The following is a 19,409-nucleotide window of genomic DNA, read 5'->3' on the forward strand; positions in this document are numbered from 1 at the left end:
TTTTAATTCTGACAAATCAAACAGAAATCAAGAAAATTATATAGGTCAGACCCTAGGCTTTAATTAAACAATCTTATATGATGTTCAAAGAAACAGATGCAGTGCTGTGTGTGTAAAAATACAAACTTTGACAAATGGATTTACTATATGAAGCAGCATCAGAAAATAAAATCTGAAGTCACTCAACACATATGCCGAGAACACATCGTATTTATCTTCTTTATAACCTCTCTTGAGCACTTAAGTGTAACAGAATTGTTTTTTGTAATGACTTTTGTTTGTATGTGTGTGAAATATATGTACACACACAACTAAAGTGCAGTTGATGGAAGGAGATTCTAAAGGCCCTTTACACTTGTCTAATTTCCAGTATAATAGTGTAATGAGACTACTGCTCACACCAAGTTTGGGGTCACCCTGATGTACTGGGATACCACTGAGCCCGCCTGTTCTGCCAGCCTAGGCCCCCTTTACCCTGTCTTGTTGAGCCAGGCTCTTAAGCCTCTACACACACACACCCTCCCCGCTCTAGGAAGACTCAGCTTAAGGGACTTGCCCCAGCACTCAGGTCTCCCTTGGAGTGCAGACCCAAAGGTATATTGTCTTGCACTATACTGAACAATTTTCACAGCGCAAGCTCATAAGAATTCACCATCTCTCTCAATGTGAAGAGAGATATGCACAGCTTCTTGCAATCCCCCCCCCCCCCGTTAGAAATTGCACAAACTGGATTTAATAATAAACAAAAACAAGTTTATTAGCTATAAAAAGCAGATTTTAAGTGAATATAAGGGATAGCAAACAGAACAAAGCAGATTACTAAGCAAATAAATCAAAACATGCATACTAAGCTTAAGATCTTAAAGATACTGGTTTCAGGAAGTAATTTCTCACCCTAAATGTTCTTTTAGGCAACTTGAAGAGTTTCTGTAACTTAGAGTTCCAGTTATTTCTTCTTACAGACTGGACCCCTGTCTCAGTCTGGACTCTTCCCTGCCTTTCACCTCAGGTTAGTTCCATTGTCTCTTCAGGTATTTTCAGCAGTCTTTCTTCTTGGGGTAGGCAATGGAGGAGAGTCCTGTTAGTCTTTCTCCACAGCCTTAAATATGATTTACATAAGGCGGAAATCTTTTGTTTCCCAAACTTGACTTCCCCCCCTCCTGTTAGTGGAAAATAACTAGAAGTCCAAGATAATGTTTAGTACCAGGTGACAGGACCACCTGACCTAGTAGCATCACAGCTACATCCCAGGACGCCTCTCAGGAAAGAAAGAGATTAGTATCTTCACAGTCTTGTTGTTTCTTCCTAATGACCGATCAAGGCTGCTGGCCTGTTGTCTGGTGGGTGTCTCCCAAATACACACCCAGTTGCAATTGTTATAGTTCATATTCCTAACTTTAGACATAGAAATGATACATGCATACAAATTGGATAATCACATTCAGTAACTTATAACCTTTTCAGTGATACCCTACAAGACCCATTTTGCATGCTTATGATATTTTATCATGCTTATGACATGGATCTGGCACATTTCCATAAAGGATATGGAGTGTCATGCCACACACCCCTTTAAACAAAGCCTAAAAGGGGAAAAAGAAATCCACCCCAGCAATCTCATCCAGAGGAAAACAAACCAATCACAGGTCAGCATTCTTCAGCGTCCAAGGGAAAATGCAATGGTATACTTCTTACTGTATGCATAGTCTCTCTGGGAACTAGTATAGTTCTCCTGGACAAGCAAGCCTGATAATTCTCCAGTTTCTTCTTATTTCCTGGTCTAGGTTTGATTCAGGAGGCTACTGGACTAGACAAGAGAGCATGAGTTCTTCCTTCACAGGACCACATCTCTCACCTCACCTGTGTGGAAGCCCCTTTTGCCTTTTTGGCTTCCTGGTTAGGTGGCATAGATGTTGTCTCTACTTCTCAGCAGCTTCTAATAGGGCACTTCCTTTCTCTCAAGACTACAACATGAGCAGTTCCTGAGGGTGAGGGATTTAATCTTTTCCTGGTTCATCCAGTAATAGGTTGTGTGTGTCCCATCATAAATAAATATTAACAGGAAAAATGAGACAGACACTCATATGGAAAACCAACAAGTTGAAGCTTGAAGCCTTAGGGTCTATCAAAGGATTCAAGGGGGGAGGGATAGCTCAGTGGTTTGATCATTGGCCTGCTAAACCCAGGGTTGTGAGCTCAATCCTTGAGGAGGTCACTTAGGGATCTGGGGAAAAAAAAAAAAAAATCAGTACTCGGTCCTTCTAGTGAAGGCAGGGGGTGGGACTCAATGACCTTTCAGGGTCCCTTCCAGTTCTATGAGATAGGTATATCTCCATACATTATGAAATTAGGGGTAAGTGTTAACTCAAACACCTGGGACTTCTGGATCCCTTTCTGAAGTTCAAGATGTAGATTTACTCTTGAGAGAGTGTTATGATTCTGATAAGTTTCAGAGTAACAGCCGTGTTAGTCTGTATCCGCAAAAAGAAGAACAGGAGTACTTGTGGCACCTTAGAGACTAACAAATTTGTTAGTCTCTAAGGTGCCACAAGTACTCCTGTTCTTCTTTTTTCATGATTCTGATAGTTATTCTACTTGAAATTAGATGAAGGTTAGTGCTTAAATTGAGATTCTGAAAAAAATGGAATGAATCTAAAATCAAATGGAAACTGAAGTGTTTATAATTCCATCAGTAAACTACATCTTAACTTTTTTTATTTTTTGAAGTTTTTACAAAAATATTTTTGAAGAGTAGACAGGTTACCAGTAATTCTTCCATATTCAGATACAGGAGCATGTGTTTACATTCTACATGTATTCTACAGCCAGTCTACTAATGCTGTAAGCAGGGTCTGAATGAGCTCTCCCCTGAGAGCTAATGATGAACTGGGGGAAAGACTTTGGAAACAGACCATGTTTGCATAGACTCGCCTACTCTTCCTAGGTGCGCAGCATGATGGAACTACTTTTGTGCTGGTGTTTGGGTTACACGTCACTTTAGTATTGAGTGCAGGGGTAATGAAATGTTATCCTTATTGTATAAGTAAAGGGCAGCAAAACTATACTTGGCCTGCCCTGACTGAGGAAGTCACCCTCAACTTAACTTCACTCACTAAGCAGAGGGTAGGGATGCCAAATTCCAGTGAGGAAAAGAGGAGGGGATAGGTAGTTCTATACTTCTTCCAGGAGTTGGTGCTTTAACAAAAACACTAAACACCATGAGATTCACAACACTGACCCCCCGTGGTGATGAGGGTCACATACTTACCAGAGAGAGAGAGCATGCGCCAAATCCCTAGCCCCTGTCAGTACAAACAGGAGTGCTGGAACACTTTTATAGTGGGGGTGCTGAGAGCCATTGATGGAAACCACTTCAGGCCAGGGGGTGCAGCGGCACCCCCAGTTCTAGAACCTATGAGTACAAACCAGCCAGAAAGCTGCCTTAAAAGGGTAGCTGAGGAGTCCTCCTGACACTGGGGAATCCTTGAGTGGTGCAAAGCTTGCATAGCTGGCTTTTGCCACAGTCTCTGCACCCTCTGCTCAGGGGTGAGTTGGGGTTTGGAAGGGGCTGGAAAATGGGCATATGGTGCACCACCAGAGCCAGCCGGAGTGGAGCTTCTATGTACAGCCAGTGTAACTTGAAGCAACTGCTAGCATCCATATTGGCCCTTGGACAGTACCAGGATAGGGGGAAGAGAAAGGTGGCCTACAGCTTACAGGTTCTGCATCAAGCTCAGCTCAGCCAGACCCAAGTATGTGGCATATGGATTCAAAATCCCTGAACTGTGTGTGAGAGAGAATCCAAACATGGATTTTGCAAGTGGTCAGAATCAAAACCCAGGATACATATATTGCTGTACTTTATGGTCTCTGGGTCTGAATTTTGTCTTGTTAATTTCTAATATCAATCCAGTGAACCTGCTCAAGACTTTTTTTAGCACGACTCCCTACCCACAAGAGCTGAGCTGCAAACTTATCTCTGTGAGAACACATTTAAAACCCTTTCCATGTTGTTTGTGCACTGACTGCCCATTGTAAAAACCTATTTGATTAGAGTGCATCAAACAATTCATCAGTGGTTCTGATCTTTTAGAAATTATGTTGATTAACATTTTTGCAATCCATCCTTAAATGGGAAATTGGATGGTAACAGCTGCATTTGCAGAGGGAGGTCTGTCTGTTCTTTAGAGATCACTTTCACAAAAGCTTTCTTACTGAACTCTGGCAGGCTTTGAGAATTAAAATGCTCAAAACCCCCAACCTGTTTAAGATCCTAGAGCAGAAGAGAATTACACATGCAGATTTAAACATGCCTGGTCTTTGATGTGTGTGTTTTGAAATCCAATCTGAATTCAAGGTGAACTGAATTATTTTTTTCCATTAGGACTAAAGGTCTGGGGCACAAGGTTCTGAGTTTGTCATGCAGCAGCTGATATAATGGTCACCTAAAGAGAGCAGGGAGCTGGACTTCTTGGATTACTAATGCATAGAGCTGGCCAAAATTTTTCAATGGAACCCTTTTTTTTTTTTTCTGTCAGAAAATGCTGACTTCTCAGAATCAACACATTTCACATGGAACTTTTGACAGACACAAGTTAGGCAAGCTGGCAGGCAGTCTGGTGGCTTGCCAGCCTGGGTTCCCTGACTTCCTGGGCAGCTGCCACCAAGGCCACCAAATTTCCTAGGCCTCCAGTTCTTTGAACACCATTGGGAGGCAGCTGCTTTCAGGGGCTAGTTTCCTCAACTTCCTGGGTAGTTGCCTCCCCATGCTGCCTGACTCCACAGGAAGTGGGTAGTCCTAGGATGCAGCTGCCTACGAACCGAGCAGCCTGGAGCAAGCCAAAATTTTCTAGTTTTGGTTCTCCCAAAATTGATTGTGTTGTGGTTTTTAAATCCCAGAGGAAAATTCTAAAAGTTTTTTCATAGGGGGGGGGGGGGAATTCTGTTTTCTAGCCAGTCTACTAATGCAGTCCTTGAAAGGGGAACATAGAAGTAGAGTCCTGACAGATAAATAAAGTAAGGCATACCAAGATCCAACAGCTGAAAACAGTAGCTAGACAAATTCAGGGTAGAAATAAGATGCATAGTTTTAAGTGAAGGTATTAGAATAATTTTCTGAGGGATGTGGTGGATTCGCCATCAGTTGACATTCTTAAATCAAACTGGGATATTTTTCTTTTTTTTAAAAGCTGTAACTCAACCAGAAGTTACGGGGTTGAAGCAGGAAATACTGGTTGAAATTCTCTGATCTGTGCTATACAGGAGATCGGACTAGACCATTTTGGACTTAAATCTATTGATTTATAACATAGAAGATATTTTAAGGCAAGTTATACTTGTAATTCAAGTCTTTGGGGCCTCAGCTGTCTTTTTAGCGCAATGAGGCTGCAATCATTGAGTGGGATGCTACCATAATAACAATAATGAATCTACTCTTAGGCACCACTGCAATAATATCTCTTCTTAAGGAACTGAAATCTCCAAGAATTTATTTTTAAAAAGCATTTCCACTCACCTTTAGAGATGTGGTAGATGTGGAAACTAAAGCCTTGTATGCAAACTTTCAGGATAGAGTGTACCTGTAAAACAAACACTCAAACAAACAAAAATACCTCATGGGTTTAAAGTCTGACATTTCTTACCACATAGGATAAAAACTTCCACTTTATCCCATGGACAAAGGTGGTTGTCAGTTCTTCTGAATCTATCTCCAGCTGTTGTACAGCTAGAGATAATAGATTTTACACTAGTGACTGAGATGCACTGTGAGCCAATGGTTAGCACACTGCATGGTTGCTCAGGAGCCCTGGGTTTTGTTCTTAGCTCTCCCACTGATTCTGCTGTGTAACCTTAAGTAAGCCACTCTACTCCTAGCAGATGCACTTATGAACATTGAACTTCCAAATAATGTATGGCAGGGTGGGGGATAATCCTAACTATACATACAAAATGGTGAGGTCTAAATTAGCTGTTACCCCACAGCTCTTGGAGTCACTCTAGATAGTTCTCTGAAACATCTGCTTAATGTACAGCAGCAGTCAAAACGGATAACAAAATATTAGGACCCATTAGGAAAAGGATAGATAATAAGACAGAAAATATCATAATGCCACTATGTAAATCCATGGTATACTCGCACCTTGAATACTGTGTATTCTGGTTGCCTCATCTCAAAAACCACATATAATATTAGAATTGGAAAAGGTACGGAGAAGGGCAACAAAAATGGTTGGGAGAATGGAACAGCTTCAATATGAGGAGAGATTAAGAAGACCGGGATTGCTCATCTGATAAACATGACCAAGGAGGGGATATGATAGAGGTCTATAAAATCATGAATGGCATGGAGATAGTGAATAGGGAAGTGTTACCCCTTCACATAACATAAGAACTAGGGGTTACCCAATGAAATTAATGGGCAGCAGGTTTAAAACAAACATAAGGAAGTAATTCTTCACAAAACACACAGTCAACCTGTGGAATGCATTGCCAGGGGATATTGTGAAGGCTGAAAGTATAACTGGGTTAAAAAAGAACTAGATAAATTCATGGAGAATTGGTCCATCAATGGCTATTAGCCAAGATGGTCACAGATGCAACCCCATGCTCTGGGTGTCCCTAAACCTCCAACTTCCAGAAGCTGGGACTGGACAAGAGAGAATGAATCACTCAATAGTTGCCTTGTTCTGTTCATTCCCTTTGAAGCATCTGGCACTGAACACTGTCAGAAGAGAGGATACTAGGCTAGATGGATCATTGGTCTGACCCAGGATGGCCATTCTTATTCTCCTACCCCCTTTCTCTGTCTTGTCCATTTAGATTGCAAAGTCTTTCAGGCAGGGACTTATATTTATTCTTTATATAAATATAAGGTTATATATTTGTACAAGGCCTAGGACAATGGGGACTTAATCTTGGTTGTGGCATTCAGGTGCGACTACTAGTAGTATCTATAAAAGCCTATGTTAGGGTTGTGACGGGTTGGATCCCCCTGCCGGGGTGCCACCTGATGTGCTGGGGTCCCACTGAGCTGGCCTGGCCTACCAGCCTGGGTCCCACCCACTCTGTGTTGCTGTGTCAGGCTCTCAAGCCCCCTTCCAGCATACACGCAGTTAGGGACACGCCCAGCTATAGAATCGCACAGTCTGCGATCAGCTCTCTGTGGGAGGACTCAGCTAGGGAATTGCCCAGCACTCCTGTGCACACACCCTCTAGAGTGTAAACCCAAAATTATATTGTCTTGCGCTGTTTAGAGATCTATAAAGCGTAAACTCGTGAAAATCACCCCCCCCCATATGGAGGAAGATGTGTACAGTTCTTTGCTCCCCCCAGTTATGAATTGCAAAAACTGGGTTTTAGAAAACAAAACAAGTTTATTAACTACAAAGGATGAATTTTAAGTGATTATATGGGATAGCAAACAGAATAAAGCAGACTACTGAGCAAAATAAATGAACATGCAACCTAAGCTTCATTCACTAAAGAAAGTTGTTACAAATAGTAATTTCTCACCCTGAATGTTGTTTAGGCCAGTTGCAGAGTTTCTATAGCTTAGAGTTCCAGGTATTTCTCTTCACAGGCTAGACCCCTGTCTCAGCCTGGGTCCCAGTCCTTTCTCCTTAGATCAGTCTTGAGTGTTTACAGCAGTCATTCTGGGTGGGGATTCAGTGAAGAACCAGCAACCTTGATTAACTCACTCTCCAGCCTTAAATAGGATTTATATAAGGTGTGAATCTTTTGTTTCCCTATTTGATCCCCACCCTACTTCTTCAGTGGAAAAATACCAGCGGTGTCCAAGGTGGTATTTCATACCAGGTGACATCATCACATGACCTTGCAGTGTTAAAGCAACCCTGAGACAAAGTTTGTGTGTAACGTCCAGGAAGATGGGAGATCAGCATCTTCAAAGACCCATTGTTTTTCCGAATGGCCCATCCAGGCTGATTGCATACTGTCTGGTGGGCATTCCCCAAGTACTCACCCAGCTGTAATTGTTACGTAGTCAATATGCCTAACTTCAGATACAGAAATGATACATGTGGTGACGACGCAGGAAAGGAAACAGAACGCCAGGTCTGTGGTAGCTAGAGAGCTTTACAAGCCTCTTGCAAAAAGCCTCCCAGGAAAACTTTTCCTGGGGTTTTTATTTCTCTCCTTACTTTGTTTACAACTCTTCTTAGTGGTTACATTCTTGCGCATAGAAGAGCCAGGCAGTATACATGCACATAAGATAACGAACCCATCTCTTGAGCGCGTGAACACCAGCTGCGAGGGTACAATCAAATCAGCCAAATAAGTTTCCCAAACACAAACGCTGGATTGAAGGTCACTCCTGCCTCGTAGCCATGGGAGCAGTTTGCCGCGCCTGTGGACTGGCGATTCGGGAGCTATGCATCTCTACATCTCCCCCTGTTTTATTTTATAAATGCGGTGTTTAAACAAAACACTCTCGCAGGGTAGCATACACAATGCCACTAGATTGGGTATACATTAAACAAAGCAGCAAAGTAAAACATCAAACATCAAAACTAGGACCCCATACTATAAAAGGGTCTTCATCCACTCTAAGGGTGGCTATAACTAAATATAATCCTACCAAGGAAGAAAAACGTCTTGGCGGATGACTTAAGCATAGCATTTCAGCATATCAACTTGCTATTGCATACAAAACTATTATCAGCAAGCTTAAAACAGCACATTTCTTTCACTGTCTCACACCCCAGATGTTGCTGGGTGGTTTACAGACAGGAACAAGGCAGGTACTTAACAGACCTTGCATTTCCGGGGCAACGGCCAGGCAGAAATCAGATTGATTTAATACTTCTGCCAGGTGGACCCAGGTGTTAAACTGCAGCCGCTGCTCCATCTGGGGTTCGCCTTGGCAGCTAGGGGCCAACAGGAAACTCCCCAATACACACAAAATAAGGAGTGAATTAGCATTAAGGCAAGCTAACAATGTCACAAGGTAATTTTCTGCGGTAGGTTCTAGCTGCTGCTGCACTCGCAGCTGCTCGGCCTGCAATGAAAGGGCTTTAACCTGTCCCCAGGTTATGCGCTGCGGGGGCCCCCGCGGGGGGCGCTGGCGAGGACGCTCGGGATCCTGCAGATGTAGGTTGAACTGTGGAATGGGGTTCGATAGTCCCTGGTGCCAGGCCATCGCCGTGCCACGGGCGGACGTTACGCGCCGGGACCCACAACGGACCTGTAGGAAGAGAAACGGCAGCATGCCCTCGTCCCCACATTATAAGGGGCACTGGGCCATGCCACTGAGGGTCTGGGGCCTTGCGATATTTAACAAAGGGGCGGGGCAAGGCCTGGTAGCTGCGAAAATGACATTCTGCTGCAGAGTAGTTGTCAGTCAAATTCAAATGATTCAGGGTAAAAAGCACTGCAGCCAGCCATTCCTGGCGGGGAGGAAGGCCTACGGGAATCCCCCCTTTCTGTTTTTGGCGGACCAGGGCTTGTTTGAGCGCACGATTGGCTCGTTCCACAATGGCCTGGCCTGTGGGGTTATACGGGATACCAAACGTGTGGACAATGTCCCACGTGGTACAGAAGGAGGCAAAGGCCGAGCTACAGTAGGCGGGGCCGTTGTCGGTCTTAAGATGGGATGGGTGACCCATGATTGCCATAGCGCGAATCATGTGATTAATAACATGACGAGAGGCCTCACCCTTCTGGGGGGTGACCCACACATAATGGGAAAAGGTATCTACACACACGTGAAGATACTGCCAGGGGGCAAAGGGAGGGAAATGTGTAACATCCATTTGCCAGAGCTGGTTGGCCGAGGTTCCACGAGGGTTAACCCCTACCTCCGGGCTATTGGAGAGAGAAGCGCAAAGGTCACACTGGCGAACAATGGCCTGCGCCTGATACAATGGGAGAGTGAACTGCTTGGCAAGGGCCTTGGCGGATTGATGAAAAAAGGCGTGGCTTTCGATTGGGGAGGAAAAAATTGAGGCCACCGATTTGACCGCCTGGTCGGCCACCGTGTTGCCTTCTGTTAATAGGCCCGGTAGTGTGGTGTGACTGCGAATGTGTGCCACAAACAGTGGGCTAGAGCGGGAGGAAAGGAGCTGTTGCAGGGTAAGAAAAAGGGCCAACAAATTGTCATCACAGGAGGGCGACACATAGGAACCTGGAAGAGACTTAAGAACATTAGTAACATAAAGACTGTCAGTAATCAAATTAAAAGGGTCATCCTGGAAGCATCGGCAGGCCAGGATGACAGCAGCCAACTCTGCGCGCTGTGGGGAGCGCTGAGGCAGGGTAAAGCGGACTTGCCAAGTGCCTTGCACCTGCCAGCTGACCGCACCTCGTGTTGGGCCGCCGTCCGTAAAAAGGGTAAGTGCATCCTTAATGGGGACGGTTGACAAGGACGGCCGGAGGTGAAGGCAACGTTGTTGTAGGAATGAAAGACGGGGGGGAATGTCAGGGGGAATGTGATATTTAACTTCCCCAACATAGTCAGCAAGAGACAATTGGAGGGTGGCACTGCAAGAGACAGTGCGTTCCCAGTCTTTAGCCGGGATGGGGACAATAATGGCAACGGGGTCCCAACCCAAGAGGGTACGGGACCGTTCTCGCACTTTAAAAATCAGCTCTGCGGCCTGTTGAGGGAGTGTCTGAATAGTATGCGGAGGGGAGTGGGTCAAATAAATCCATTCAATTAAACGAAGACGCGCTGCCGCCCCCTCCTGGGCGAGGACAGCTGTCGGTTGTGAGAGTGTGGGAAGCAAAATGGCAAAAAGGGGCTGTTCCCTTTCTCGGCGGTCGACCCACACCTGGGCCAGGGTCTGGTTAATGAGGGTGACCGCTTGGCGCTGTTCCTGGGAAACGGGAATGATATCTCCGGGGAGACGGCCCTGCCGAAGGCCAGAAAAAAGAGGGGACAGCATGGAGGTAGTCAGAGGGCAAAAAGGACGAATCCAATTAAGGGACCCCAATAACTGTTGAAGCTGTACAAACGTAAGAGGGTTGGGCAATACCAACTCGGGACAAACTGGACGGGCATATGACTGGAGCATGCGGTGACCAAGATACAAAAAGGGTGGCTGACGCTGGATCTTGTCCGGTGCCACAACCAGGCCACACGCCGCAAGCTGGTGGCGCAGTTCGTCCAGCCAGTCATCAGGGAGGACGGGGTGAGCCACCAGGATGTCATCCATGTAGTGGTAAATTAAGGCATCTGGGTGTGCTGCGCGGAAGGGCCGTAGGGCCTGCGCAACAAAATGCTGACACAAGGTGGGGCTATTCAACATGCCTTGAGGGAGCACATTCCACTGATAGCGTGGAGTGGGCTGGGAGTGATTCAAAACCGGAACAGTGAAGGCAAAGTGCACCCGGTCCTCAGGGTGCAAGGGGATGGTAAAAAAACAATCCTTTAAATCTATTACAAATAACCGGTAATCACAGGGAATAAGGTTGGGATTAGGGGTACCACACTGCAGGGGACCCATAGGCTGTATAATTTTGTTAATGGCGCGAAGGTCCTGCAGGAGGCGCCACTTGCCAGATTTCTTTTTAATCACAAACACGGGGGTATTAAAGGGGCTAGTGGACTCCTCCAAACGTCCTGCCTTCAGCTGGTCATTAACCAAGTGCTGGAGGGCCTCCAGCTTTTCTAAAGGAAGCGGCCACTGCGCAACCCATACGGGTTCGTCAGTGAGCCAACGGAGGGGGAGGGCCGTATGCCTAATCATTGATATGGATGGTGGCAGTGAACTGTGTCAATAAATCACGGCCCCACAGGTTGAGGTGGACGGGGAGAATGATAGGCCGGATACGGGCGCGGCGGATGCCTTGGGGCGCCCTAACCTCCAACCATCGGGCACTTCGTTGTGAGTCCTGTGCCCCGCCCACACCCCAAACTGCCGGAGCCTGCTCTGTGGGCCAATGGGCGGGCCACTGCGCAGCGGCAATGACGGTAATGTCTGCCCCAGAGTCGATAACACCCTCGAACGGCTGATCGTTGAGGCAGTAAATGCGTTTGGGTTGGGGTGCTCCAATGTCTTTAACAACTGCTGCCACTTGTGGGTGAATAGTGCGCTGGTCGGTGGACCCGAAGCCTCCGGTTCGGGGAACGTTTCTTCCCCCTGCCGGAAGGGAGTAGGGCACAAGTATGAGTTGCGCCCAGGCATCTCCCTGAAACAGCCGTTTCGGGAGATGACTCCACAGTTGAACATGGATAATTCCACCATAGTCCGAATCCACCACCCCAGGCACCACAAACAGGCCCTGCTTGCTGGCGGACGAGCGGGGTAGGACAAGGCCCACCATGCCCTCCGGCAGCGGGCCCTGAATCTGGGACGGCATGAGGAGGACCTCCCCGGGGAGAGTGATATCCATATTTTCCTGATTAACAAGGTCAATCCCCGCACTGCCCCTTGTGGCGGCGGGGGCGTCGTGCACGGAGAGGGGCGCGGCCTTGGGTCTCGGGCTGGTCGCAGGCCCGCCTACTAGTTTCCCGGGGGGTTGTCTCGGTTAGCAGCCAAGACCCGGCTGTCACCCCCGGCCAAGCGACACTGCGCAGCCCAATGGTAGCCCTTTTTGCATTTCGGACACAGCGTGCGGGGCCTCTGGTCTGTCCGGGGCTTGGGTTTGTTTTTACACATGCCCCCCGCAGGGGCCCGACACTCCCGCCAAAAATGTCCGGGCTTCTGGCAGTTAAAGCAGTTCCCCTGAGGCTTCTGCCCCTTGTGCAGGGCAGCTGCCAGCAGGGCCATCTGATGGGTCTGAGTGCCTACGTCAGCACACGCCTGCAGCAATTCTGCCAGGGTATACCCGGGGCGCCCGACCACTGCCTGCATGGCACGGCGGCAGTCTGCATTGGCATTTTCGTAAGCCAATTTTATCATTAGTTCAGTCTGGGCTTGCGGGTTATCAATCTGCCTCTGGACTGCCTCTTGGAGGCGGTCAATAAACTGGTGGAATGGTTCGGTGGCACCCTGCCGAGTAACCGCAAAGGACTTAGAGGACTCGCCTGCAGCGGGGACCCTGCGGAACGCTCGACGGACACACTGGCCAATGATGGGAAAAGCGACCCGGGGCGTGCCCACCGCCTGCTCGGGGATGCCCGAAAACTGCCCTGTGCCATATAACTGCTCAGCAAGATAAGCCCCCCCACCTTGCGCTGCTGCTGCAAGCGCCTCTCGCTGGTACTCGCTATCCCACACAACGTATTGCGCGGGAGACAGCACCATGCGACACATGTCTTTCCAATCTTGGGGGAGCAAGAAGTAACCGTTTGACACACCTTCCAAGATCCCCAGGGTGAAAGTGGACCGCACCCCGGTCTCACGAACTGCCTTGCGGAGCTCGCGCAGAACTGAGTAGGGGAGAGCCTCCCAGTCCACTATCTGCCCCCCATTTCCATTATCCCGCCAAGAGACGGGAAACGCCTCGAACCCACACTTGGATTCCTCATCGGTCAAGAGACCGGCCTCACGCGCTTGCCGCACCGCCGCGGCGACAGCGCCCCCCTGCCCGACCGGTAGGCAGGGGGGCGCCGCCACGGGCGGCGGCGCAGGGAGGGTCAGCTGTGGGCAGGAGGGGGGTGGCCCATCACCTGGGGGCAAAAGGGGGACCGGCTTGGGGCTGTTGGGGCCGATCCCCTCCAGTGCCTCCTTACAACGCTGCCAGAGCAGCAGGCACTGAACTGGGGCACGGGGTTTACTATACAAGGTGATCCCAATCTGTATCCAATCAAAAAGCTGCAATGACCCGCAGTCTGGATACCAGGGGCACTGGCGATCTATTTCCCTTAGGAGGTCCTCAATATGAGCGACCGGGACAGCGACACATGATCGCTGTCGTATAATCTCTTGTAACTCTCTTGCGTGCTCCTTCTGGGCACTGGAAAGTTTCCCCCCCATACTCACGAATAAGGGGCGGCAAACAGCCGCGGGCGCGCTCGGCGTATCCAGCCGGTGAGTAGAGGGGTATCACGTCGGGGTCACCAGCTGTGGTGACGACGCAGGAAAGGAAACAGAACGCCAGGTCTGTGGTAGCTAGAGAGCTTTACAAGCCTCTTGCAAAAAGCCTCCCAGGAAAACTTTTCCTGGGGTTTTTATTTCTCTCCTTACTTTGTTTACAACTCTTCTTAGTGGTTACATTCTTGCGCATAGAAGAGCCAGGCAGTATACATGCACATAAGATAACGAACCCATCTCTTGAGCGCGTGAACACCAGCTGCGAGGGTACAATCAAATCAGCCAAATAAGTTTCCCAAACACAAACGCTGGATTGAAGGTCACTCCTGCCTCGTAGCCATGGGAGCAGTTTGCCGCGCCTGTGGACTGGCGATTCGGGAGCTATGCATCTCTACAGATACATGCCTACAAATTGGATAAATCACATTCAGTAAATTATATCCTCTCCAATGATACCTCACATGACCCATCTTGCATAAAACATCTGTTATGCCATATTCATATCATAACCATTTCTATGAAGAATATGGGGGCGTAATGTAAGAAGGGTATTTTTAGAACTTTTTTTAATCCTGAACAACTGGTGTTACAGTAACAAATATGCTTGACTTTGGAGCCACAGGAAAATAACCCTCTCAACCCCAAATTCTAAAACTTTCCTATAACAGTGTTCTGAAACTTGTCTGTAACATATACAAGACTCTATTATGGGGTGGTGTGCTATAAAGGTTTTGTTAGTGCCTATTTGGGTTATACATAATTTGTTAGTGACTTTGCAACTTGTGAGTGATGTATTCATCCCTAACTCATGCTGAGAACAGTCTTGTATCACATCACCCTAACACCTATTTATCTATTTCTGTTTTTCCAGCTTCCTATTCCACACCCCTCTTTGTGGTACCTGAGTGCGTTACTTGTTAAAGTGAACACAAGAAGATCTCTATTTCTCCCTTTTTCCCTTTATATACTGAACACACATATACGCTTACTCTCTGTAAGTGTAGGTGAAAAAATGATTTGAAAAGAAACAAAAAATATCCCTATGCATAGGAATGGCTCCTGTAGTAAAGGTGAACCTTAAGTGAATAATGAATATTACTTCCTCATGAGATATGGCTTTACCCTCATGTGTAAACTCCTCAGACAAGGATGATCAGGATCTTAATTCATGAAGCCGTTGTATGGCACCAAAAGCACTAGCTCAGTCATTCTATTTTCAAGGAAACACTGAGGTAGCCTATGAGAGGTCACAGTGTGTAGGGTCCACAAAAGTCAATTACTCCATGAGCCCAAAGGCTTTCTGCACTTGACTTGACTATTTCTCTAATTCAATGCTCACAGAGCCATATGTGAATGTGTAATGCAGAATTTAGTCTTCAGCCAGTTAGTAGTTTGCAGAGTACCCTTTATGTTACACTGCTGTCAAGTCTGAGCTAGATTGATTTCTCCTGCTCCAAGAGACCAACAATGAAACCAAGTGCCAGTCAATTTTCTTAATTAGGTTCCCTTTTAAACGCTTGCCTGCACTCTTTGGCAGAATGAGCTGAAGCTGGAACCTGCTGAGGTAGCTCTGCCACTTTTACTGCTTATCTGAGCATTTTTTCCTTAGTGGTCTTCCCTACCTCACATGTAAAAATGCTTAAATAAATTGAGCATCAACAGTCTGTAAAGTCCTGAGGGGAATTAAAGAAAAGTGAGTTTGCTGCAGGTTCAGCTAAATATGTTTTACTGTCTTCCCAGCATTACTCTAGCTCGCTCTGAGGACAGAGTGCACAGCACCTCTTATTATGTTTAGTGCATGTGTGAACTGTGGAGGGGAGAATTTGCTGTTTAAAACTAAGACAATGTTGATGTAATAGACAGGCCTCCTCCCCCTTTTTTCCTCCTAGAAAGACCTTTGCTATTGCAAAGAGCATTAGAATGTAAAGACCCATGTGGGTCCCTATGGGTAGCATCCGCATGTTATATCAAAAGGATGTCAGAATAAGAAGTGTATGTGATCAAGCAACTAGACTTGCACTTAATGTTGTTGTTCTCGTTAGATCTACACTTTGCTATTTGGCTTTATCAGTTTCCCTCCCATTCCAAATTTATTTTTGGTGTATTTTAGTGACCTTGAACAGGAAATGAAATGGTGATGTCACTTCCCCAGAGACTTGTACTTAAGATGTGCTAGTTCTTAAGAGAATCTTTGCTCAGAGAACTCCCTGAGGGTTTCATCTTCATCAGCCTTTCAAAAAGAAAAGCTTTCTTCCTCCCCTCCCCCACTTTCATACTGCACAGACTGTTCCCCTGGTACCCCCCCGCTAGTTTTGAACTTGCAAAGCTGGAAGTGCTCTCTGGATCAATACAATACTGTCATCACTTTCTCTCTCTGAATGTTATGACATCACACACAGGAAGAACAAAAACACTGCACATTTGCTCCTAAATTAAGTCCACAATGCAAATAGGTAACTGTGCATGCAAAATACTCATCTGTCTGAGCAAACTGGGTAACTGCACTTGCAGCTGGATTTTTGAATTAACAAGCAGTGACTCACCTTGGGGTAGTTTCTTCTTTAATTGTTTTTACTCAGCAGAGATCATTAGCTTCTCTATATCAACTTTGTATACAGGAGAGAGAGCAACATCAAGCATCTGGGGAACAGACCATTCCTCAAGGATCAATCAAGGCAGGAAATCTTCTACTCTAGGAAGTGAAAGAACATGGGCTAGTAGAATTTCCTCTTCCTCAGTGATCAGCATGCCCTCAGGGAAAGGGAGGGACTGGGTTGCAGAGATGCCAGAGGGGAGGAAGCAGCCAGGTGCGTCGCTCTCGGAACCCGGGAATACCCAAAAGCCTAGCTGAAGCTATAACCAAGCTGCAGCTTACCTTTTTCTTCAGTGTTGTGGAATACAGCAAATGGTCTGTGGTGTTTTTTTTTTTTTTTTTAATATAAAGAGAAGAGGCTTTGGGGGGAACTGCTTCCTATAAGCCATATTTCCCCATTTCCCTCTGCCTGGAATATCCTCTCCTGTGTGCCATGCAACCTCATTCTTCATTTCTTCTATCACTGAACTCCACTTCAGCACTCTGACTGTGTTCCTTAAACTATAAATATCACATTAACTTATAAAAATAATGAATTATGAAAAGAGGAGGCAGCATGCTGCCTGTGCAAAAAGAGCACTACCTCATGCTCTTTTTTACTTTTGTAACTCTCCCCCTTCCTTTACTCACCTTCTTAAGCATTGAGCCTGAACCTGAGAGGTTCTTCTGAGCCAGGGGTGGCCAACCTGAGTACATTTCCAAAGAGCCACAGTAATACATCAGCAGCTCCCAGCACCTTCCACCCACCGGCAGCCCTGCCAGTCAGTGCCTTTCCCTCCCTCCCTCCCTGCACCTCCCAATCAGCTGTTTGTGGCATGCAGGAGGCTTGGGGGGGAAGGAGGGAGGAGTGAGGGCATAGGAGGCTCAGGGGCGGGGCTGGGAAGGGGCGGAGTGGGGTCAGGGCCTGTGGCAGAGCCAGGGATTGAGCAGTAAACACCCTCCCCCCCCCCCAGCACACTGGAAAGTTGGCACCTGTAGCTCCAGCCCTGGAGTCAGTGCCTATACAAGGAGCCGCATATTGACTTCTGAAGAGCTGCATGTAGCTGCGGAGCCACAGATTGGCCACCTCTGTTCTGAGCAGATATCCTCTCAGAATTGGGCCCCTGGCGCCTGTTAGCAGGGGCTAGTTATGCTCCCTATGTACTTTCAAATATATAAAAAATAAATACTATTTGCATATCACTGTAATTTGCAAGTTAAATTACTTTACTGTGTTTGCAGTGTTTGTGCAAATTTTAAAGGGGGCAACTTAAGCTCCTCTTTTGAGGATGAGTCTTAACAGATCACACCAGGGAGCAATAACTTTGGTGTAACTAAATAAACCAAGTTAGCAAAAAGAAGCTGTAATACTAGTAAGGCTACGGACAGTATGTAAGCCCTCTGTAAGTTCACAAGTTCCTCTAGCCCAGTGGTTCTTAAACTGTGGGTGGGGACCCCAAAGTGGGTCAGACCCCATTTTAATGGGGTCACCAGGGCCAGCATTAGACTTGCTGGGACCTGTGACTCAAGCCTGAATTCCACCCCGCCCCCACCCTGGGGCGGCAGGACTCAGGCCCACACTACCCCCACCCAGGGCAGCGGGGCTCAGGCTTTGTCCTCCCTCTCCCTAGCATTATGTAGTAATTTTGTTTTCAGAAGGGGATTGCAGTGCAATGAAGTTTTGAGAAGTCTATGAACTCAAAGAAATTGTGATTTCCAATGCTATAAAAGTTGCAGAATTTCTATTGGTCCATTTCTTTGGCCATGCTTCTTGGTATTCACAAACTCCTAGAACTTTGTGTGTTAGCTTGAACCCTTTGTGTGTTAATATTTATGAAAGTAAAACTGTAGTTGCACTACCAATAACAAACATTTACACAAGAATAGTAAATACTGACAAATGTGACTGTCCTGTTGCACACATTTATAGTTTCCTGACCTTTCCACAAGAGTTTAACAGTTCTACAGTGAGATCTTATATTGTTAAGACAACAAAAACAAACTACAGTATGATAAAGTGGTAGTGTCATTAATACGACACTGCAATTTTAAAATACAATACAGCACAAATGAATGTATTCATTTATTTGCCGTCTTGTTTGTATATTTTCTTGCTAATTCATAACATTTAGTAGTTTGCAGAATAGTCATTGGCAGGAATTACCGATGTTCTGTTGTAGTGACTTAACTAGAAAAATGAAGATAAAGTGATGTAGGAAAGATTTCTGTTTCTGGAATAAAAATTGACTAATATCCTGCAAGATTTTTCTTCTCTTAATACAGAATATTTGTGGCTTATAATTTAGGGTTCCTCTGTTTCCTTGATCTCTGGCAATTATCTCAGTTCAATGGTGGCAATTTTTAAAGTGGATTTTATTGTCCTTCTGACAGCCCTAAAATCCTTCCTTTTTTCTCTCTGCCCCATTGTTCAAACCCAATTGTATCTCATTATCTTGTTTACTGTAACTTCCTTCTTTCTAGCCTCCTAGGTTGGAATGATTTCTGTACAATCTACATAATATATATACATATTCTAACTGAAGCTTTCCAGTGCCTGAGAATGTACTTAACAGTTCTCAAAATACTGTTGCGCAGTGGAAGATACAGGCTTGCATCTAAAAAGACATGTTTTCTTTAAGGGCCACTGTCTAGCAGTCCTTAGTTGTCCATTAAATAGGTGAGTGAAGCAGAGTTAATCAGTTTTGTTTTTAAATACAATTTTTAGTTGTAATGAATATATTTGATCATTAGATGGGAGTGTGGCATAGGCCTTACTGTTCCACTCTACAAGTGGTGTATGGAGCTGTACGGAAGGAGGTGGAACAGTGAGGGAATGAGTAGCCATATTGGCAAAATTTTTCCTCTTGTTTTTAAAGTACCTACAATGTAAGTCATAGTGGAGA

The 19,409-nt window shown here is 46.1% G+C and overlaps 1 long non-coding RNA gene across 1 annotated transcript; it reads right to left on the reverse strand.

The window, feature by feature from the left end:
* Window positions 1–797: 797 nt before the first annotated feature.
* LOC128839119 (uncharacterized) lies at window positions 798–17,228 on the reverse strand. Its single transcript, XR_008445375.1, has 5 exons — window positions 17,158–17,228; window positions 16,478–16,626; window positions 7,513–7,705; window positions 5,516–5,579; window positions 798–2,224 (listed from the first exon to the last, which is right to left on the reverse strand). It is a non-coding gene; the product is annotated as an uncharacterized LOC128839119 (long non-coding RNA).
* Between the last annotated feature and the right edge of the window lie 2,181 nt (window positions 17,229–19,409).

The sequence above is a fragment of the Malaclemys terrapin genome, chromosome 6 (assembly GCF_027887155.1).
Source record: "Malaclemys terrapin pileata isolate rMalTer1 chromosome 6, rMalTer1.hap1, whole genome shotgun sequence".
NCBI classification, from domain to species: domain Eukaryota; kingdom Metazoa; phylum Chordata; order Testudines; family Emydidae; genus Malaclemys; species Malaclemys terrapin.